The sequence below is a fragment of the Hypanus sabinus genome, chromosome 6 (assembly GCF_030144855.1).
Source record: "Hypanus sabinus isolate sHypSab1 chromosome 6, sHypSab1.hap1, whole genome shotgun sequence".
In the NCBI taxonomy this organism is placed as follows: domain Eukaryota; kingdom Metazoa; phylum Chordata; class Chondrichthyes; order Myliobatiformes; family Dasyatidae; genus Hypanus; species Hypanus sabinus.
In genome coordinates, this window is record NC_082711.1 from 31293193 (window position 1) to 31317364 (window position 24172).

At 40.1% G+C, this 24172-nt stretch overlaps 1 protein-coding gene across 3 annotated transcripts in view; it reads right to left on the reverse strand.

The window, feature by feature from the left end:
- larp4b (La ribonucleoprotein 4B) overlaps positions 1-23701 on the reverse strand; it is a 95247-nt gene extending 71546 nt beyond the window's left edge. For 2 of the 3 annotated variants that reach the window (XM_059971906.1, XM_059971904.1), the window contains exon 1: positions 22731-23077. The gene's annotated coding sequence lies outside the window, so the exon portion shown is untranslated. Of the gene's footprint in view, positions 1-22730; positions 23078-23596 lie in introns of those variants that run through there. The other variant, XM_059971905.1, reaches the window with a different exon arrangement.
- Positions 23702-24172: the final 471 nt, after the last annotated feature.

Below are 24172 nucleotides of genomic sequence, written 5' to 3' on the forward strand. Positions count from 1 at the left end.
GTGCTGTTTTACACTTATTAAGCAAGACTGATAATAGTTATTCTCAGCGAAGGAAATGCCAAGACACAGAGTTAAGAGCTACAGAATGCAATTCTCCGGTTATTATTTTTAAATCAACCAAAGGATGTCTGGTTTTGAACTGCTACACATATCTTCCTTATTTACCATGTTGACATGGCCAAAACCTAAAATTTATCCTTATCTTAAGAGTCAGAGTTCATTTCAAGATGGGGTACATATAGCCACTGCTAACAGATACATTTTCAACAGGTAGAAATCAAATTTAACCCTCCTTTCCCAACCTTGTCCACAACACCACCACTACTGGTTCCAATCAGATGCTGTAGATGTCATGACCTTTCAGACTTCCCCATGTTGGTTTGCAGTGAGATAACCAACATGACATTCACTACCACTTCAACTATATGCAAGATCAATGTAGTCACATATGGAGGATATCAATTAATGAAGCAGGGAGATAAGGCAAATTTAACTAGATGTGCACGTACTTGAAAACAAAGGGATAAAAAAAAATGAACAGTTCTGCTGAAACACTAGTGGTAACCAACAAGTTTGACTATTTGACTGGATCTCATGTCTATAATTTGGATATTATGTAATTATTCTTCAAAAAAAATACAGTCGGCCCTCCTTATCCGCGGATTCCGCATGTGCGGATTCAACCAACTGCGGATCAGGAAAACCCCGAAGTTCTCTCTCCAGCACTCGTTTGAGCATGTTCAGACTATTTTTTCTTGTCATTATTCTCTAAACAATACAGTATAACAACTATTTACATAGCATTTACATCGCATTAGGTATTATAAGTAATCTAGAGATGACTTTAAAGTACAGGCAGTCCCCGGGTTATGAATGAGTTCCATTCCTGAGTCCGTCTTTAAGTCGGCACAGGTACATCCAGTATTATTTAGCGGCAAACGTTTTTCTTAGTATATTGTACATATTTTACCTTCCTATGCATATAGGACTTAAGAAACATACATATTTCAATAATTAAACCACTGCGTTGCTTAGTAATAACTGTAGCTTTCATCGGGGCAGGGCCTTTCACATGCTCCATTAAAATTGTTCCGATCGTTGACCGACTGCAGCCTAACGCTTTTCCAATTACCAATGGCGTTTCACCTCTTTCCGATGGCTTTATTACTTCCACCTTATTTTCAATCGTGATCGTGATTATTTTCATGAACAGAAACACTGCAGATTCAGAGCTGCACTGCTGGCTCATAATGTCAACGGTACTGAGATAGGTCAAATAAGGTCTGGGGTTCCACTGGGTCCTAAAGAACACTGCACTGAGCAAGGTTAAATAAGGGACTTGAGCATCCACGTTGTATCCGCGGGAGGGTCTCACAGCCAATCCCCCGCGGATAAGGAGGGCCGACTTTATACCACTTTCTGACTATAGGATAAACCCCAGTGGTAGTGCAGGCCCTAGAGACATTGCTGAAAGGTTAAATTCTGCAACTAGCAGGACGTTTGTAGCCCGAACAAGTTAGCAAGACAGTTTTGTTACACACACTCAAATGCTAGTGAGGGGAAATTGTTAGGCTCAGTTTTTGTCATAAATAATTAAGGTAAATGCCCAATAATCTTTCTGGTTCAAAGTTGAACAATTTGAATAACTGATATTATACATCAGCTAGTTCTGACAAGAACAGATCTTTTTCTCTATCAACAGAGAGAGGTGTATCCCTGCACCCTACCACTCACTCTCTTTCTTACTTGCTAATAGCCAAATGCACTCACTAATTCTGCTCCAATGTCTTGTGCTCTTATCCATCTTCATCTGAAATCTGTCCAGGTTGTGTGGACAAATATCATATTTAGAAAAAAAATATTCACATTAATTTGTGTTTGCTGAGTTCCCAATATTCCCTGCTCAAACAAAATCATGGCATTAAGTGAGATAATGAAGAACAGTGCTTTTCTGAAGGGTAGTAGTTGAGAGTTAAATGTCCTCGGCATAAACATCACCAAGGATCTCACATGGTCTGTACATACCAGCTGTGTGGTGAAAAAGGCACAACAGCACCTCTTTCACCTCAGAAAGTTAAAGAAGCAAGATCTTTCCACATAGGCACAATTGAGAGCATCACTGCCTGGTATGGGAACTGTACTTCCCTCAATCTCAGAACCCTGTAGAGAGTGGTGCAGCCTGCCCAGAGCATCTGTAGATGTGAACTTCCCACTATTCAGGACACTTACAAAGACAGGTGTGTAAAAAGGGCCTGAAGGGGCATTGGGGACCCAAGTCACCCCAACCACAAACTGAACCAGCTGCTACCATCTGGGAGACTGCACCGCAGCATAAAAACCAGAACCAACAGGCTCTGGGATAGCTTCTTCTGCCCGGCCATTAGATTGCTTAATTTACACTAATAACTCTATTTCTATGTTATATTGACTGTCCTGTTGTACACGCTATTTATTATAAAATACTATAAATCGCACATTTAGACAGATGTAATGCAAAGATTTTTATTACCTACGTCCTTCATATACGAGGAATAAAGTCAATTCAATTCAGTACTGAGTTTCCTCCAATTGTAGACAATTTGTTATTGTGGACTGATGAACACATAAGGTCTTTAGAGATGCCTTTGTAGCCTTTTGTAACCTCTACAATTCTTCTAAAAGTTGCTTCGATCAAGGAATGATGCCCATAAGCAGACCTTTCTTAGGAGCTGTCGGTAACCTGACTGTGCCCTTTTTTTTAAAAAAAAAGGTTAGGGAAGGGCACCTCTACAACTCACACCTTCAATCTGACCTTATTGATTAGAACCTAACTGCAAATCGCTCTCGTAGAAGGTATTACCCCAGAGAGAGAGGGGAGTGGGGTGTGTGTGCGTGTGCGTGTTATTAGTTTACGGAGATTGTGTTTGTCCATTACTGTGACTTACATGAAGATCAGACTACATTCGAAGAGTAATTAATGCAGAAAACCATGTAATTGCAAAGGATTCGTAGGCTACGTCCAGACTACACCAGATAAATCTGTAACCGAAGACTTTTCTCTTCGTTTTTACCCTCCGTCCACATAACGGCATTTTCGTCCCCCAAAACCGGAGCTTTTCAGAAACGCTCTCCAGGGTGGGTATTTTTGAAAACACTGCTTGGGCAGATCAGTGTGGATGGGGTAACCGGAGAAATCTGAAAAAGCTGTCAGATGGCAGCGGACCATTTCATTGTTTTCCTGAACACAACTGAACAATTTCAGAACAGATGGCAACAAGACTGAAGCCAGAAGAGTTAGAAATGTACTCAAATACTTTGACCCATAACTTACTGAATAAATAAGTATACTCACTTTGCCCTGTTTTCTGTTCTTGCTCATATGAAGGTGGTTTATCTATTTATGCAAGTACTTGTCTGACAATAGATGTGTAACAGCCTAATGTAACATTGTATGGAAATACAAGATAATACTGATGCAGACATGTTTTACACATTTAACAAGGGGCTTTACTAATGCAACAGAGTTAGTCAGTTTTTCAATGTTCGTCATCAGCTGGGTCATACAGTCCATGAGCTCCCTGTCGGTTGCCTCCATATGCTTCAGTATTTGTTTTTTTTTTATTTTTAAATCCTCCTGCGTGAGAGCCAACAGCTTACCCGTCGTTTAAGATTTTCTAGTTTGTAACACAACAAACACGCACCATCTTTCACAGCGAGATTTGACACCAAACATGTCGCTCGTTTTCGGTAGATGTGTCCTGCACATGCCCAGTTGGAGGAGATTCACTGAAATATCCGTTTCAATGTGGACAGAGATTTTTTTTAAATGCATAGCTTGGACACCTATTGTTTTTACGCGAAACCGACATTTTCAAAATTATCCGGTCCAGTGTGAATGTAGCCATAGACCTTTTCTTGCAACTGTATATAATGGCTTAGCATTCACAGGACACAATTAACAGTGCACTGCTGTCTCCTCATATGGTAATAAAATGTTTGCAAGTAAACTGCCAAGATCAGAGAACTCAACCAAATCATTAACCACCCAAGCTACCCATTTTTCATACATCCCCATATTCTTTTTCTAGCCTTTGACCTTTCCAACCTACCTGGTTTCACCTGTTACCTTCCAGCTAGCCCCTTACCCCTCCCTGACCTTTTTATTCTGGCATCTTCCCCCTTCCTTCTCAGTCCTGAAGAAGGGTCTTGGCCTGAAATGCTGGATGTTTATTCTTTTCCATATTTGCTGCCTGACCGGACTTCCTTCACCGCTGTTCATGTGTTGCTTTGAATTTCCAGCATCTGCAGAATCTCGTGTTTGGAATTCAGAACATGATGCTAACAATGCAACTTACATTTTGCAGGTTCTTAGTGAATATCTGCATGAGTATTTCTGGATTCAAACATTTTTCTTAAGTTAAATATACTTCCTTTTGCTCCCTATACTAGAACCTAGAGCTCTAACTGTACAAGTCTGAGAAACAAAATCAACTTTGAATTTGGCTGACTGGCAGAATAAAAAAAAATTAGGTGGCCAGTTCAGGTAAACAGCCCCACAATCAACTTAAACTAACCTTTAGCCAGCTTCTTCCTCCCTTTCCAGTTGTGAAGGGTCTCAGCCCAAAAAAGTGACTCTTTATTCCTCTCCAAAGATGCTGCCAACCTGCTGAGCTCCTTTATAATTCTGTGTATTACTTAAATTTTATGTCACCTTTCTTCAAAGGACAACACCTTACTTTTAAAAAGTGACTTCCAACACTGGATTTTCATCTTCTTCACACCCACCCTGGTTAGAATCTTCAGGACCTTATATTTCATTCAATTACCTAATTTTCTTAAAACTTCAGTGAATGTAAGTCTTGGGTTCAGCTCTTGCACTATCCTATCCTGAAAGCAAAGTAACTACTTTGTTTGCTGAGTTGCAAATAGAATTGAACCCAAGCAATCAGCAATAACCACTTTACGTTGTAACCTTTGTCATCCAGTTTCCTCTTTTTTTTAAAAAAAAGTAAAATCTAAACTGGCTACAAATGGAACAGCCAGTGTAGGGAATCATGAAGAGAAACAATTTTCACAGATCTAATCTATACATTGCAGTGTAATCCTGGATTTGTCAACTGATCGACAAGATTAAGAGGACAAATATAACATCTGTACCACAAATAGCAGGGAATTCCCTCATCTCAGTGAAGACAATACACTCAGCAGATCAGACAGCACTTATGGAAAGAGGAATAGCAACAGTTCAGGTCACTGACATTTCATAGCTGGGAAAGAGAAAATGAGTAGAAAACTGGAGGAGGGGACGAAGAGAATAAGTATGAAGAGGAATAACCAGGTGCAAGGTAAAGCCACATTTGTTGTGGAGGATAGAGGTCAGCTGACTATGGGGATAACCAGAGGGACTTAATGCAATGCAGCAAATTGCATAACATTAGTCTCTGAGAAACACCCAGTAGGTCAAGCTGCATTAATAGAAAAAAAACTGAGTCAATATCACAACTGGATAACTTGGTATCAGAGCTAGTCAGTTATCCTCTAAGCGACTGACCAGAAATTAGGAAAATCAGGTGGTCAGAACTTGCCTTGAAGGGTCATGAGTTCCTGCTCTTCCAACTTGCACAAGGCCTTGTTGTGACAGCGCAGAAAGCACACACAGATCAGTATCAGTGGGATGAAGAATCTTGCCTTATGCCCATTTGAGGCAACAGTTCACTTGCATTTTTTCCCCAATCATTTGTTCTAACATTAAGTGTTGTAAGTTCAGTCTCTTCTATACTGGAGAAACCAAACAGACTGGGCATCAGCTTTGCAGTGCATCTGCATTTTCTGTGTTTATTTCAGATTTCCAGCATCTGCTGTTTTATTTTGATTTTCCAACCCCTCACTGAAGCAACAGCAAAAGCCAATGAGTTGCTCATGCATATGAATAAAAGGCTTTTGCAACAATTAGTCAGGTTTATTTATATGACTGCAGCTACATGTAAAATAAACAATAATTTGCAGTGTTTTGCAATATTGTGCCCAATGGCTCTGTTTGCAACTACACTGGATTTTTTTGAATTCTGTTTGAAGTGCAGATTTGACTACCTAAAACTCCAGTATATCTGCAATTAATGAAACTGAATTTCTGGATGTAAACATTCAAAATTTTGTTTAAAATCAGATATAAATTGACAACTTTCACTGAAAATTATAATGGTGGTTCCTCAAGCTATTTATAGCAGATCAAACTTGTATGGAAAAACAACTTAAAATTATTGCCAACACCAATTCCAGCTCATTCAACTATGAAGCTACTAGTTGCATCAGAATTGATTCAGTTATAAATACCTAGCTCTTCCAGTTCCAATAATGTCACTTTCATTTAGATTGCATTACTTCCATAACTTAATCAATTACTTTGTCCAAGGCCACTGACTGAGCTACTGAGTTCAGCTCATGAGTAATAGGGAAGTAGAAGCAACATTATGGCCAAAGACTACTGAGAATATTTTTCACCACAGAAAAACTAAAAGCAAGCTACTGGAGCAATTCAGTGAGTCAGGCAGCACATTTTAGAGAGAAATGGCAGTCAGCATTTTAGGTCAAGACCCTTAATCTGAACTGAGCAGATAGCCAGGTGAGGCAGAGGGCTGCAGAGACAGATGGCAAGTGATAAGTGGATACAGATGAGGAGAAGCTTATTAGCAGATGAAGTCAGGTAGGAGGAAAAGTGGAGATAACAAAAGAGGCTGGAAGGCAACTAAGAAGTGCAAACAACAAAATCTGCTAAAGAAAGAGGTATGGTAGGCAGGAGTAGAGTGAGGAGAGAGGGACAAATGTTGGTGATAGTATAGGATGATGGCTTGGAGGGGTGTGTTGGAAAGAAAGTGTATGCAAGAGGATACAAGTAGATCAGAAGCTGAGTGGTAGGGCAGGGGGAAGCTGATTGCCTGGAATTCAATGTTCATGCCATCAGGCTGATACAGATGAGACAGAATGGAGTGTAAGTGGGAAGATGGACTAGAATGGCCTGCAAATGATTCACTACCACACAAGGAGGTAACATTACATTCAAGAAAAAAGGGAGCACAGGATTTTTACTTGCTTTTAGCAAGTAAAACCACAAAATTTTAATAAATTCTTTTCTAATGTAATGGTATGTAAATGAAGTCATCTTATGTTGTAGAAAACAAAAAGCCATCTTAAAGTGATGAATTAAGAGTTGACCCCAATTTTAGTAGGACTACATCAGAATAAAACAGATGAGGATCACATTCTGATTGAAGGAGCAGGTAAAACATGATCCAGGCTTTAAAATGCTAAGGACAGGATATTTTTTTAAATACTCATTACCCCATTGAAATGGGATGGCTCGGCAAACCAGATTTTCTTTTGCACTGACAGATGCAAATACTGAGATATAGTTCTTGTGCTACACTTTTATCACTGGAAAATACGACTGTAGGACACAAGTTGTGGCATTTGTTGCTTTTGGGTTAACAGGAACAAAACAGGCATCATGTTTAATAATTTAAAATTATTAAAATAATTATTTTCCTAACTGCAGCATTGTATTAAAAATTTACAAATTAGCTGTGGCAAACTTCAACTGTTATTTTGAGAAATAATTCATTTAAATCATTCACGACTGCAAGTGTGCGGCACTTATAGCTGGAATTAAACAAGAATTGTTTCCTAAAATGGTGTTTAATTATAATATTTTACATTAAACATTATGTGTGAAACATTTATAATTCTTACAATGTTGGACACCTGGCATGCAAATTATTTTCTTCTTCCGAAACTTTTTTTAATTTTGAGACACAGTGTGGAATAGGCCCTTCCAGCCCTATGAGCCACACCACCCAGCAACCCCCAGTTTAACCCTAGTCTAATCACAGGATAATTTACAATGACCAATTAACCTACTAACTCATCAATCTTTGGACTCTGGGAGGAAACAGGAGAACCTGGAGGTAGCCCACACAATCACAGGGAAGATTTACCAACTCCTTACAAGCAGGGGCCGTTCATGATCCATGAGATCATGGACATTATACAGATTACAGAGGTGTAGATGTTAACTATTTTGAGGCAAATTAGAATGGATGAATCCCCAGGGCTAAGGTGTTCCTACGGGAGGCTGGTATAGAAATTGCAGGGACCCTAGCAGAGGTATTTAAATATCCTTAGCCACAGGTGAGGTGCCAGAAGATTGGAGGATAACTAATGTTTTTTTTAAGAAAGGTATTCTGAAGGACCAGATATAAATATTTGGATGGACAGATTGATGAGTGAATCAACATGGCTTTGTGAGTGGTAGGTCATGTCAAATAACCTTAATAGTTTTGAAGAAGTTACCAGAAAAGTTATCGAAGGCCAGGCAGTAGATATTAGCAAGGCCTTTGACAAGGTCCTGTCACTTGGTATTCAGGATGAGGTAGTAAATTTGATTAGGCATTGGCTTGCTGGAGAAGCCACAGTGGTCGAAGTTGCCTTCCTGATTGGAGGCATGTGTGGGGAAAAAGGTTGAAAATGGCAGATAGAATTTAATACAGACAAGTGTGAAGTGTTGCATGGGTGGGGGGGGGGGGAAGGAAGAGACAAACCAGGGTGGGGTCTTAAACAGTGAGGTAGGACACTGGAGACTGCAGTACAAGACAATCTGTGAGTATAGGTCTCCAATTCCTTTAATATGGTGTCACAGGGAGGTAGGGTCATAAAGCTTTTGGCCTTCTAAAAGCAAAGTCTTTAAATTTAGGATGTTATGTGAGGCCTAATTTGGAGTACTGTGCGCAGTTCTGTTCACCCAACCGAAGGAACGGTATCAATAAAATTGGAAAGGGTACAGAGTAAGTTTACAAGGATGCTGCCAGTACCTGAGCACCTGAATTAATGGGAAACCTTATTCTCCAGAGCATAAAAGAATAAAGGAAGATTTGATAGAGGTATACAATATTATGAGGGGTATTGATAGGGTAAAAGGAAACAGGCTTTTTCCACTATATTTGGATGAGATTAAAACTAGAGGCCATGGGTTAAGTAAAGATGAAAGGTAAAATGCTTACGGGAACTTCTTCACTCAGTGAGAAGAGTATGGAACAAGGTGCAAGAAAAGTGGGTTTGATTTAAAATTGAGATGTCTGGATAGATACATGGAAAAAGGAGTATGTTGGGTTGTGGTCTGTGGGAACGTCAATGGAACTAGGCATATTAATAGTCCAGCAGACTAAATGGGCCGAACGGCATATTTCTGTGATGTTGAGTTCTATGACTTGACAATGAGAGATAAGCAGCTTTCCAGGATCAAACTTAAAAAGACATTTAAGAAAGAAACCATATGCTTAAATATAGCAATGAGAGCAGTAAACAAAAGGCTGAAATTCATTCTATATCATCTCCATTTGACTTCAATTATGAATCAAAACATATCAACAACCCCAAACATGCTTACCTCATTCCAGCAGATTTTACCATTTAGACAAAATATTCAAACTGCACAGAGTGACAAAAATCTTAATTTTGGAATGCACACTGGCTTTCAGAATCTGGGCCACAGAGCAAGTCAGTAGGCTGGCATTCTATTTCAAAAGTAGCACAGATAATTTTTTTTTAAATCACCACAACTTCTCAGTACTCAATTAAACTGACAAGCTGATAATTGAAGGGTATCTAATGGCAAAGACAACATGGGAAACAAAACATGTAGACTGGACGATTAGTTTTGTCTTCTGCAATAAGAAACCAATTAACAGAAAGCCAGGGCTATCTTTGTTTTGCCAGGCATGTGTACGAGTGTTCACCCAACCTGTTAAACATACTACCCCTCACAAGTAGCAGATTCAACAGTAGACTGGTTAATCTGCAGGAAGAAAATAGGTAGATGCAGAAATTAAAATTAAAAGATTTCCGAACCGTGGAAAAATTCAACTTCAGCAGTGATACAGAGCCACTGGAAACTTTGAAAATACATAAGCCACTAAAAGCGCTTTTTTAGAGGGCCCCAGGCAGCATATAAAAAGTCATACAAGCTGAAACAGTCTCCGGATCTACAAGATTGCTACAGACATCTTAATAAAGAATATGGTGCCTACTTTGGATTAATGAAGTATTAATAAACCTTTAATTCAACCAACAGAAATATGCTCCAGGAGTCTAGTGCAGTGGATTAGAATTCTATAATAAACTCCTACAGCTAATTTCAGAACAATAGTACATCTAACTGCAGGACATCCAAGTCCTTGCAGCCTGCATCACGGGATACGGAGAAGCCCACTTGGCCCATCTCACATTTCAGACTATTCGAATTAAATCTCATCTGCATTTTTATCTACATATTACAAAGTACTGTTGTTAACTTTAATCCACTCTCAATAGCCCATTCCAGATTAAAGCAACAACTTTGGGCAAAAATTCTTCTTAAACATTACCAGACGTGTCTACTTTTAAGTTACTCAGGTTTTGGAAGGTCAGGGTGGGAGAAATAAATTTCCCATTTACTCTATCAAGACAAGCTTCAACACTTCTCTCAAATTTACATTCTACTTTGCTCCAAAAACCATCTCACTTTTTTATGATCCCTCTATACAAGTGAATTCACTCTAACTTGATCCTAGTGGTACATCTCTTCAGGATCCCTTTAAAACAATTCACTATTTTCTTACATTTGCTCAGAACCAAACACACAAGAGCCTGTGCTGCAGGTCTCTATAAAATCTAATTTTAGAAAATACCCCTTCAGCTTATTCCATCACATAACTGAGCAAGTGATGTCAATATTTACTGGAGCTTAAAAGTAAGGTGATTAAATCAAAAAGATTGATGTGATTTGACAAAAGACACTAAAGAAAAATATTGCCTTGCCCCTAAGGGCAAGCCCAGCTTGTGACACCTTCACAGATGACAAAGATGATGTATCCAGGATCCACTAGAGCTCTATGGAAAGCAGCTCTGAAGTTATAATTACCAGGCATCCCTCTGATCTGGAAGACATGGATATTATCCTCTTTCATTGAGATTCAAGTCACCTCAGATACACTGGAGAGCTTCCTGTACCAAATCCTTATCTCTGGGCTATGGAATTTTATCCATAAATTATGCTATCCAAGTCAATTCTTTAGGCTTAACTAGGTAATACTGCCTGTCAAATAGAACAAACCAGCCAAACCAAGAGAATCATTTTAGCTGCTTCAGTAACAAAGCACATGTACAAAATCCAGAAGCAAAAGGCAAAAATTCCAAGAGCACTTCGGATTATCATGGACACACATGGAAAGCAATCATTTTCATCTCAATCTCATTTCAAAGTGTTGGTCCAGTCTCTGACTGCCACTATGAGGTCACTCATGTTGAGCAGCATGAACTCATACACCATCTGGGTAGCTTCCAACCTGATGGCATGAACATCAGTTTCTCTAACTTCCAGTAATATTTCCCCTCCCCATTCATCAATTCCCAACTCTGCTCCCACTTGCCTCTTCTCCACACCTGCATATTACCTCCCTGCTCTCTTCCTTTCTACTGTGAACACTCTTCTATCAGATTCTTTCTTCAGCACTTTACCTTTCCCAACTATCAGCTCCCAGCTTCTCAACTTCATCCCCCTCCCACATATACCTGGCTTCACCATCACAAAGACATACTTTATTGATCCCGAGGGAAAATGGGCTTTGTTACAGTCGCACCAAAAATTGTGTAGAAATATAGCAATATAAAACCATAAATAATAAGTAAATTATGCCGTGGAAATAAGTCCAGGACCAGCCTATTGGCTCAGGATGTCTGACATTCCAAGGGAGGAGTTGTAAATTTTGATGGCCACAGGCAGGAATGACTTCTTATGACACTCAGTGTTGCATCTCGATGGAATGAGTCTCTGGCTGAATGTACTCCTGCGCCTAACCAGTACATTATGGAGTGATGGGAGACATTGTCCAAGATGATATCACCTAGCTTGTACTCCACCCACCCCCAAAAGCAGCCAAGTATACTCTTAAGATCCCAATCATTCCAGATATTGTCTTCGTTCCTCTTCCATCAGGCAGATATAAAAGCCTGAAAGCATGTACAACCATGCTCAAGGACAACTTCAATCCCATTAAAAGACTCCCTAGCATAATAAAATGGATTCTTGGCCTCACATTCCACCTTATAACCTTTCAGCTTGATTGTCTACAGTTTCTAACATCATCTTCCCTTTGTACCACCTCACCGCTGTAATGAATTGATCTGCATGAATAGCATCAGGTGAAAGACTTGCATGCATTGACTCATGAGACAACAAAAACCAATATACCGATTTAGATGTGCCCTGCCATATAAAGATTTCTGAGGAATTAGAACTATTCAGCCCACAAACACACCAAGAGGAACCTAAAGACTTAAGTTATTGGCAATTATTACACCAATGGAAATCAGACAAATCAAATGATATACCCTATCACAGTACAACCTCCTGCTGTGTAATCCAAAATTCTGGCTTGATGCATATTAACTACAAGCAGGCTAGTTTTATCAACGCAGAACTTGTAATGAGATGTAGGCACGTAGAAGTTTTACATTAAAGGTCACTAAGATGCTCCAGACTTTCAGACGATAATAGAATAATGTTTTGTCCTAAAATATCCAAGCAACCACTTGTGCATCCAGTCTGTGCATTCACTGTTCCTCTGCAAAAGTGGTTCTCAACGTGGGCCATAAGGCCTCCTGTATTTCCTTGAGGGCACAAGTGAAAAAGAAACTAGGGATTACAGGAGTTTCTGAATGGACCGTAAATTTACTGTTTTAATTAAATAGTGCTTTTATAAATAAATACATGTAACTTAATTGGATGAAATTCATGGGAAAATATGCTAGGTGATGCAAATGAGACAGCAAAACAGTGTAGTCTGTATGTGTGGGGAGGGGAGGGGGTGTGGCAAGTCAATTGTTATCTCGGCTCCTGCTTGACCATGCACAAATCACCATTCACACCCTACAAGGACACCCACTGAGCCTTATTCAACATCCACCCCCAGATCAGAAACTGCAGATTGGGAGTGCTGTCTACAGCAAGGGCAATCAGTAAATATGCAGGAGACTGGTTAGAGGCTGCAGTTACTGCAGTAGGGTCATCTGCCTGAAATGGCTAAACTACAGAGAGGTGAGAATGGATAAAATCTACCTCTACATTACCGTCTACCACTGCAAATTCCATTAAATCCCTGATACTTCACATTTCGAAAGGAAGTTCAGTTTACTTTTCTTGATAGTACTGTAGCATTTCCAAGTGATAAGCAGCTTGGAGAAATTGTTGATGCCAAGTCCAACATACTTTAGCTGTCAGATATTTGAAAAAGTGAATTAAACTAGCAGTCACAAGAAAAAAAGAACTGCAATCTCATATCATGCAAAGAGGCTGCTACCACTTTCCTTGGAGAACTAAACTTTTGAGCAGTAGTCAGGAGTTTATACAATTTCCTTCACTGGCCATTCTTAAAATAGAATTGCAAGATGATCTGATGGTATATCTTGATCATTTGAAACAACTGAATACCAATATGGAATTTTGGTTCAGAGAACAGGAGATACATACTCCAGACAGGGTGGTGGATCAATTTGGGGAGAATGTGAAGATGTTGATGCCACATTGCAACAAGGTGTTATTGAGCTGCAGAGAAAAACAATAGCTTGAGCAAAATTTCTGGATAACTTGTGATGGATGTTTAAAATAAGTTTCAACATCTCTGGGAGAAAGCTAAGTTTTCAACTGGATTTCCAGTTGAATGTGGTTTTATCCACAGCAAATATATGCCATCAGATTACTGCCTCAGTCACTTACTGCAAGCCACAGTAATGGGGACACTCCAGTTTTCTCCAAATGTTGATATTTTGCCATCCGTAGCATTTATGGCAAAGTAATTATGCCAGACATCAGATTACATCCATTTTTATCTTCAATATGCAATTGTTGCTTCTTTCAGTTATCACAATTTCCATGGCAGAGTCTACATCTCTAATTATACAACACCCTCGATTCCAAATATGTCACTCTGCCTCAAAATTTTACCCAGTTAACTAAAATTAAACCAGCAAAACTAAAACAAAACTCAAAAGCAATTCTGCATTGGGACATTACCTTCTATGAAATTGAAGACTGACAACAGTTCTTACACTTGGAGCACAATCTTGATTTAGATGAAATAATATCCATTGCACTAGATTACTGGAAGTAGTATTATTTACAGGTAAGGATTCATTCTTCATACTGCCACCAACATTAAGTATGCAACATTTAATAAACTGGCCTCCCAACTGCCACGTGGTTTCACAGGCAAGTAATATGGCTGTACTTCCTTATACAACATAGCTTATTTCTACTCAAGTCAGTTTTAAAAGTTCAACCATCTAAAGTTTAGCTGCAAGTTTGTCAGGAACACACATCATTCAGAACAATGTCTCTTGCTCAATTTCCAAATAACGAAACAGCTGATCGTGGATTACAGGAGGAATGGAAACAGGCTCGCGACAATCAACATCACACCAGTTGTGTCAAAAAAAGCACAACAGCATCTTGTCCACCTCAGGCGACTGAAGTAGTTCGGCATGAGCTCCCAAATCCTCAAGACCTTCTACAGAGGTTCCACTGAGAACTTCCCTCCACTGAGTGTATTTACAGCAGTGGGTGGATAAAGTAGTTCTGGAAGATCATTGGGGGCACCATTCACTCTAACCATAAACTATTTCAGGTGCTTCCATCTGGCAAATAGTACCGCACCATTTGCCAGATGGCTACATGACCATTTGCCAACAGGCTACATGACAGCTTATTTCTACAAGCCATTAGACATGCAGAGTCATGACTAAGATTTTTACTCCCTCATATTGTGTGATGGATACAAGATATAAATAAATTCAAATCCATTACCTCAAGCTGCAATCATTCAAAGACAAAACTAAGATCATTGAAGAAAATGACAAAAGTTTTTACAATTATGTAGATGGATAAAGACCATGGGTAAACAATGGTTTTAGATCCACAATTAGTTATCCATGATTTGTTAATCAAGAACAAAGGACTGCTGAAGCCTGACCTGAAGTCAATCAATCCTAAAGTATGCTGCAATAATACAAAATGAAAACATTGCTCATTAAAAAGAGTCCAAATGTAGGGCAAAATGAGTCTCCATTTAACTGAACAAATGTATCAGTTGTATTTACCAGCCATCATTCCAGAAGTCAATTGTGAGATCCATAGTTGGAAGACAATAGCTTTGCACCTGTTAAAATTCAATCAAAATTTTGTATTTGTTCCCCTGTAACGTTACTCATTTTATCAAGTTTTCTAAATATGCTGCAGCAACTTGCACTTTGTTAAACAAACTGTACATTCAGTATGGTATGAATGCAGTAAATCTAGTAGCACTCTGGACTAAGGCATCTTTAACATACTGTTGGTGCTCATTTGTTTTGTTTACATTGAATTCAAAATGCTCGACATGCAGTAATTTAGAAGTTTGAGATTATCAATATAGCCTCAGGGCAGCTGACAGTAATACAAGTGCTATTATAAATTTGATGGCACTGTACAAAACAGCTTATACCCAATTGATAATTCATGAAACATATTACATAGTACTCCACACATGCACAATTATGCAGTGTAAAACCACCTAAAAAGATTCATTTGAAAGAAGTTTTCACATGGAGACTGGGTGACTGAGTGAGCAGTGATCCACTGCCTGATATAGATGGATATGGCTGTTATCACAATGTCACCAATAATGAGCATTCAAACATGAAGGCAGGTTCACCACTAATTCAGCAAATGTTAATAAGTAAACATGACTCATATACACTATGTGTACCTCTACAGTCCTGAGCAACATGTATAATATTGCTGCCAAACAATTTTGATGTCAGAGAATTAAATTTAGAATGTCCTTTTTAATCAGAGGATTGTTCAAAGGCTAAAATAAAAACAACACAACACATTTGGTAATGCTTAACTACACATTTATATGTGAAATGTTATAAAAAATGTATTTCTCCTGCCCCTTCCTCCATCTCAATAATATCAAACACAAATCAGACCACATCTGATTTATTTTACTATACAAATCATTACAGCAGATGACCAGTGTCCCAGTAACCAGTAATCTAGACATTGCAAGTGTTCAGGAAGAGGCATAATGTCCAATGAACACCAGCAGTATAATTTAGTAATCATTACAATCACCAAATTACAGTACCAATTCAACAGTGACATTTACCAATGTTTCCTTTGAAAGGATCAATCATCCATGGATCATAGAGCATTCCACAAAATATAAACACCAGATCTCACTAGTTTTGCCTTAGTCTCATCAGCAAACAGTTCAAGGAAAAACAAACCTTACAGAAGTTCAAGCTTAAGGAATCCCGGTGTATCACTCAGTGCCCACTCACCTTTATCCCAGGTGACCTTTGATCCTCTCATCTATTACCATCCCCAAAGGAAAGATGGAACTGAACTACTTCCCAATCTATAAATTTCCATCTTTACTATTTAGCCAATTTGACTAATAATTTCTTCCAGATCAAGATCAACACCTAAATTAGGGACCAAGGTTTAGCAGATTAAAAGGGGCTCAAACCTTATGTTGCAGCCTTTAGAACATGTATGGGAAGTGAGCCTCACACTTGCATAGTTTTCAAGGGGTGGAGAGAGAAGGTACAAGGGAATATAATAAATACTAGTATATTAAAATAAATACACTCCATGATTTGCCAAGCATACAAATGCTCAGATACACAAATGCTGAAGTTCATTAGTTGACATTTATCTACTTTCAACCACTTGGATGAGAATTTTGTCAGAACAGATTATCTGCTACATAACCAATTGTCTATCCCGAATTCTAGAGAGGTATAGCAAGACCACATGTGGAACACATGTAGTTCTGGACTCCCTGTCCAAGGATACAATTGTAGTAAAGTTTCACCAGAACCCGGGATAATGGATTTGTCATTCAGCTAAAGGTTACTGAACGTGTCCTCATCTAGATTAAGAAGGAATCTCAAAAGTAATATTGTGATGGACACAAGATCTTCCAGCTTTAGTGCTATAAAGAGAACAGTCAGATGAGATGGAAAGAGTTGGAAGCAGTCACTGTGTAGATACAAACAAGACCAACTGATTTCTGGAAGTTACAACATGGTGTTTGTATATGAAAATAGCTTAAAGGAAACTAGCGTTGAAACAGATCAACGCTGATCTTCTGAATCACATATTGGGCTCAAAAGTTGAATGAATTTTGCCAGCCTCCACTTTCTATCATTTGTGGAGTATGAGCCCACACATCTGAGTCCTGACGAAGAGTTCAGCCCAAAATATCCACTATTTATTTTTTCCCCTAGAATGCTGGTGGCATCAGCACTGGACTTTGGAGCAAAGGCTCCCGAGTCCGAAAGCAGCCGGCCCCCTTCCATCCATGCTGGGTTGAGCATCGAGCTAGCAACTCGGCCTTGTAAAAATAAGAAAGCCTGCTTTAAAAAAATGCCGTCAGGATAGCGTCCCGATAACGCCACTCGGAGTTAAGGGCTTTCTAAGATCTTCTTAATGGATGCTGCCTGACCTGCTGAGTTTAACCAGCATTATACACCTTATTACAACTAAAACTCAAATTTTGCAATTGAAACTAATCATGACGTCAGCCAAGAAATATAAAGACAAAGCCATATGTCTCTATTTTACATTTTCAAAGTAGTTAGACTTCAGAAATAAGCCTAATTTTAACCCCTAATGAGCAGCACCAACATTGCTAAAATTTTATTCACAAAGTTTGCAATTTAAGGGAGCATTAGCATTGAGATGGACTTGTAACCTTTAATCGCAGAAGTGAAGCAACCTTTCAAGTTGTTGTATAAACTTTGAACTCTGCCAAATACGTAGGCAAATTACAGAAGAGTTTAAGAAATTAAAGGGTTGCAGTAGTGGAGGATGAGCAAGTAGTCAAAGTGTCTGCGGAGGAACCCTTTAGAATCAATGACAAATTCATAGAAAATGGATGAACCTAGAGTTTAAGACAAAAAAATTGGAGGCAAATCTCAACAGCGAAAGGCAGGACCCGGCAAAAGTCAATGTGACCTACTGCTCAAAGGAAAAACAAGTTTTTTTTTGGGGGGGGGGGGGAGGAGTAGGTGTATTCACTGAGTTGATGTGGAAGATGAAGAGTTTAAAGAGGGGTTTGCTTATGTATCTTTATCAGCAAAGGGGGAAGTGTTAGATATATTGGGAAATGTTAAGATGTACAATTCCCCAGAGCCTAACAGGGTACACCAAATTCTTTGGGAAGCAAGAACAGATTGCTGAGGCTAAGATTTTTTTGCATCTCTTGTAACCCAAGGAAGTTAACAAAAACTGGAGGGTAGGTAATATTCCCTTATTCAAGAAGGACAATAGAGACAAACAAGGAAACCACAGACTAGCAAGCTTTGCAACAATAGAGAAATATTGTAATTTTTTTTCTAAAATTCATAATCCAAAGGATTTATGTTCCACATTGAAATAAAGGAGCTGATGAGTCAACATGGCTTTTTGGATGGGAAATCCTGTCTCACAAATCTAATTTTTTTTTAAAATGGTAACTTAAGACATTGTTTACATTAATTTTAGAAGGACTTTTTACAACTCCAAAGTTGGGGGACATGGCATCCAAGGGATGTTGCAAAATGGATCCAAAGTTGGCCATGTAGCGCAGGGCATAAGGTAGTGGTAGAGGTGTGTCTGGGTGGAAGCTTTGGAACCAGTGGTATATGCCAGGGATCAGTGCTGCCTCTGACCACTGTTGTTCGTCATTTGTGATTGTGACTTGGAGAAGCATGCAAGTAGAATGAAGACAGAACTTAACCTCAAAATGAGGATAGCAGGGTAGAGTGTCTTTTTTCCTGAAGCAGGTGAAAATGAGAACAGTTTCAAAGTGAAAAGGAAGAAATCTAAGGATCTGAAAGGCAAGTTTATCTCAGAGGGTAGCAGTTATAGAACAGACACCAAAAGAAATGGTAAAGTACTACTAAAGTTTTTAATAATATTTGGACAAGCACTCGGATAGGAAAGGAGTGGAGGGATACAAGCAAATGGCGTAGATATGCATCACAATCAGCAGGGAGTTGAGCCAAAGGACTTATTTCTGTGCTGTCCAGCTCTTAACAAACGCTTGTTTAGTTTGCAAGCATGCAAAAATGCTTGTTCATGCAGTTGTTCCTGATTTCTGCTTTAACCTGATGGTAAAACAATCACCAATCTAAGAAGGCAGTAGCAATGAGCTTAGATCAGATGAAAAATATCTGAGGCCTGGGCATGAAACAATGTAGAACAGACATGGAGCAAATAGCCAGATTCTTCTCTCAACTATTATCATCTTTAGAACCATAAATGCAAGAACTGGGTCAACAAAGCCATTGCATAAGCATTATTTTCGTCCCCAAGAACTACAGACCAACTGAGTAAATTCATTCAATATAAATATCTGAATACACACAATATCTGTATGACAGCCAACCCACTAGAAGATACAGAACTACAGTGCAAGTATTAGCAGCATTCCAGAACATGAGTCATTCATTTCTTTTTCACAGAATCCAGTTAACCAGCATCATCACTTGTCTTGACCTCATTCAACATTTTGCACATCTGAAAACAGTAATGAAAATAATGCCCATTCCTCCCTGGCCCAAGGATCTGAAATCGAATTTCAACACCACAAATTGTCATTTGGCTTATATAAACTTGGAACAGGAACTGTGCAAGGGAATATTCTGACACTGGACCTGTAGCAACCAAATGTTGTCTCAAATTCACAAACACCTCAGTTTGAGCCCCAAAGTACATTACTATCTTGTAATTGTCAATTTTCTCAAGTTTAGAGAGTTAAGACTATCAGATTTGTACTTGTTACAAATACACTCAGCCATTATAGATATTTGCATCTAATTAAATAACTAATAACACTATAAAAATAGTTACCACCACAACAAAGTTAAAAACAGAAAATGCAAGAGGTTCAGATCATATGTAACATCTATGGAAAGAACAGTTAACATTTCAACAAGTTTTTATCATTCCTGTGATCAAAGGTCAACATGAACACTGTTTTTTCTCTCCATAGATTCTACTTGACATACAAAATACTTCCAAAATTAGTGTTCACTTCACATTTCTAGCACCTGCAGTTTTGTTACCCTACATTTTAAATACTTCAACAATACATGAAGAAAGTTGCAGGAGCTCTTCCTTCAACCCGTCATCTATGTCTCTAACTTTCTCACAACTTCAGTGAATTGTCTCTTAAATTTTGCTTTGGCCACACTTGATCTGCCAAAATAATTCTCTAATTTAACCATATACTGTTGCCTCTTCAAATTCAAATTCAAAGCCCTTCCAGCTGTACACATCTTACATCCATTCATTACATCAGTATCTCTGCTATATACTTAATACTGAGCCCTCATTGCCTCTAGGAATCCAGTTCTTTGATCAAGCTTCAAGATAGGAATCAGAACCTTACTTTCAGTTCCTCCATACAACACTGCCCATATTATAAACTTCAGAGATGTCCACTCCCATCTTGAAGACAATTTTCTCTTCAATTATTGCAGACTCTAAAGTTTACTCCCAAAAAACCCCAGCTATTTGCCAAAAGCCACCCTCTTGCCAAGATTATGATCATATCTCCAATCCAGCGATAGGGTTTAGTCTCCGATTGTTAAAGTTCCTGGATAAGAATTTTAAAATGGGAAAGATGCAAAAGCAACCTCAATTCTATTTATCTAAATGCACTTTCAGCTTGAAAAACAGCAGACATTTCAGGTTGGAACCTTTCATTGCGACTACAAAGGAAAGGGGAAACCAGAATCATCACAGCCCCTTTAATGCTACTAAAATACGGTTTGCCTTTCTTGCCCCACCTTTTAACAATTTTGAAATTCAACTCAGTCTGTTGCAAGCACAATCCTTGCCTCCCTTATTCATTCAATATACAATCATGGTCTTAAAACCTGTCATGTAACCAATACTTCCTCATTTCATTCTTCCCTTTTCCCCCAGAAGCATGCGGCATACATCACACTAATCCTTCAATTGCTAATTTCTACATAAAATGACCCTTGATGGCCTTTGCATTTCCAATGAAAATAAGCTAAGAATCCAAACTGCTTAAATAGGAATTTTATGAATACAGATAATTGGGCAACATAGAAGCCCAATAGTAGTAGTATAGGTCAACATAGAAGTAATACACTGTATTACCTTTTTGTGAAATAATCAGATTCTATCATTTTAAATCAGTACATTACAAGTAAAACAATACCTGTAGATTCATCTTGAACTTCAATTTTGCCTTACAATGACCTGCAAACTGCTTGCTTATATACTAATTTCAACACCTTTTCAGCAATAAAACTGTACCAATTCAAACAGAAGTTATTAAATAGAATTTCACCGTTTGGGTAATTTTATGACAAAATACCTTAAATTTTTAACTCTTAATCAGAGATACCCAGCAATACGGCACAAACGTTCAAAGGTTTAAATGTAAATAGCTCTTTAAATCAAGCAGCGCTTTGAAGACGAAAAATTGCAATTAGAATTAGAGCATTGTACATCTAACAAAGGAACATTGGTGCAATTCAAATATCATTTTAGTGTAAGTCGTGATAAGTCCGTTTTAGGGGGCCTAAAACTGGAGCGTTTATTACGGACGACCGGGATGGGGGGGAGAAGAGAAAGCAAGGTCTAGTTCAGTAATTACGTATTCCTCAAAAAGCTCAAGGCACTTTTAGTGTTCGATGTCTAAAACGAAAGAGTAAAACAATCTAGTAGGCCAAAGCCTACATAATATCCCCGAAAAGTTTTTTCGCAGCAAGCCTCTGGCAACTACAGACGCAGTGCGGTCTCGTAGTTAGCTGACACAGCTACGAGTCTCGCTGACATTTTTTTTAGTGGGCAAAATGATCATCTTCATACCCTCAAGTTGACAAGCGGCCTTTACAGACTCAGAATAACCATTAAATCGCACTAGACTCAACGAGCCAGCAACCCTAGTCGGATTTCTAACCCCCCCCCCCCCACCCCTCAGAAGAGAAAGCATGGAGAGAGAGAAGGTTAAGGAAAAGTGGGGAATAATAACTGCTGCCCAAGGGAAATTGGAACTTATCGAAAGGAGTCACAATGGGGACGAAAGTACGAAGAATCTTTCGGGTTGCAGTGAGAGCTAGGTGGATCTACAAACATATGGAGGAATACTCGTGCAATTCACACAGCCAGAAACCTCCAGCAAAGTACAAATATGAAAAGAGCCACACATTGCAAAGGCGCTTCTGCTTTTTTGTGTGCGAAGTCGAGTTCTTGCCATTCATTGGAGGGAAGCACATGTTCTTCGTCAGCTCACTGCACAACCTACTCCCAACATCCACTCAGAACCCCCCCCCAAACCCCCATCAAGCAGATGCAAAGGGAGAAGAAGGCCAAAACTGGAGGGGAGGGCCTGCGCCAGTCGAGGCCTACCCACGGCATAGGCCGGTGGATCGGGCTCACCGGCCCCAGGGCTGGAGTGGGAACTCGACGGTGAAGGCCAGAGGCAGGCCGGCCAGCAAATATGGCGACCGCCATGTCTCCCGCCGTCCGCACCCGGGCCTCAGGCCCTATCCTCACTCACCCCCTCCCCCTCGAATTAACAAATACCCCCCACCCTCACCTCCAAATCCCCCTCAGCCAGCCCTCCCTTCCCGCCGGCCAAGCGGCCTCTCACCTGCCTGCCGGTCTCGCCTGCACTTCCTGGGACTGCCAAGCTGATGCAGTGCGAGAGAGCGTGTGCGCTGCGCGTCTTCCCTGCCCCCGGCGGCGGGGAAACAACAAGGAGGAGGACAGGGCCCTGGATACGGCTCGCACTAACTCTTCCCTCTCACACACGCCACACGCACAAATTCCGAGTCCGACTCCTGGAGCTGCGCCGATACCGCAAAACCAAAAAGAGAGAGAGAGAGAGAGAGGCCTCGACGCCGGGCTTTGGCCGTTTAATCCCAGTCGGGTCCGGTTAAAAAGCACTCGTCGTCCGATCGCTCGCCTCGACAGGGAGGGGGAGGGGACGGGCAGCACCAGGGGAGGGGCGAGCCCGGCAAACTTAGCGCCGGAAGTCCCGCCTCCCCCGCTACGCACGCCCGCCCACCATTGCCGACGCCTGCCGTCAATCATCTGGCTTTCCCGCCCTCCCCTCCGTTTTAATTAATGGGAACCTAGCGGATTTGAGTGTGGCGGAGGATGGTCGGGGTTTCAGTGCGAGCGCACTCTCCTTTATTTAGAAACCGGCGATTCCTCTGGCAAGTGCGGACGTGGCGGCATAACGTTTCTCTTTTGCTTTCGATTCCCCGTGTTTAAGGCGACCGTGAGATGGTTTGGCCGGAGCGGGGTGGTGTCGGTGCGCATGTCCACGCTGTTTTGGGAACTCTTGCACAGCTATTTTGTGCCCCACTTTCAAACGCAGGGCACCCTTGGTATCCTTAATCGCGTGACAGATTACGGAATACTGCAAAACAGAAACCATTTAGCACTCATTCTCAGGTGAAGCAAAGCAGAAATACAGAATAACTATTTTTTTCTCCCCCGCGAACAACCTACTTATGCTCAATAACTTTAAACATATCGATGCTGGAGACGGGATGTATGCGTTTTTAGGTCCGTCTCCCTACAGAGTTTCCCGCCTTCTTCCCGTGTGCCGCAGTGCGTAAATGACGCTTGAGTGCACCTGGAAATGAAATCAGCTCTTTTCAGCCATCATTGCATGAGGCTCTGACCTATTACTGATCCACTCCAGCACCAATGGATCTAACCAGGGCTCCGAGTTGCGTCACGGCCACGGCGCGCTCGTACGCGTGCTCCGACTCGGGAGGCTGCATCGCGTCTGGCCGTGGCGACCCTTCTTCCAGCTGGAAACTCGCGCGTGTTGCTTTTTCACACTAAGACCAACCGCTAAAAGATTTACAGATACCGTGCTATTCATCCTATGTAATTTGAGCTCTTAAAGTGCAAGTGGAGGGCGAGAATTATTGATAATCTCCGGAAAAATAGCAATTTCTCAATTCATACTTTTAGCGAGTTATAACCACATGAATGAAAAAACGCAGCTGTGAGGGAAATGTCATAGTTTCTTTTTAGTGGAGTTGGTCGAAAGGCAGATGTTTCACAGGATTTACA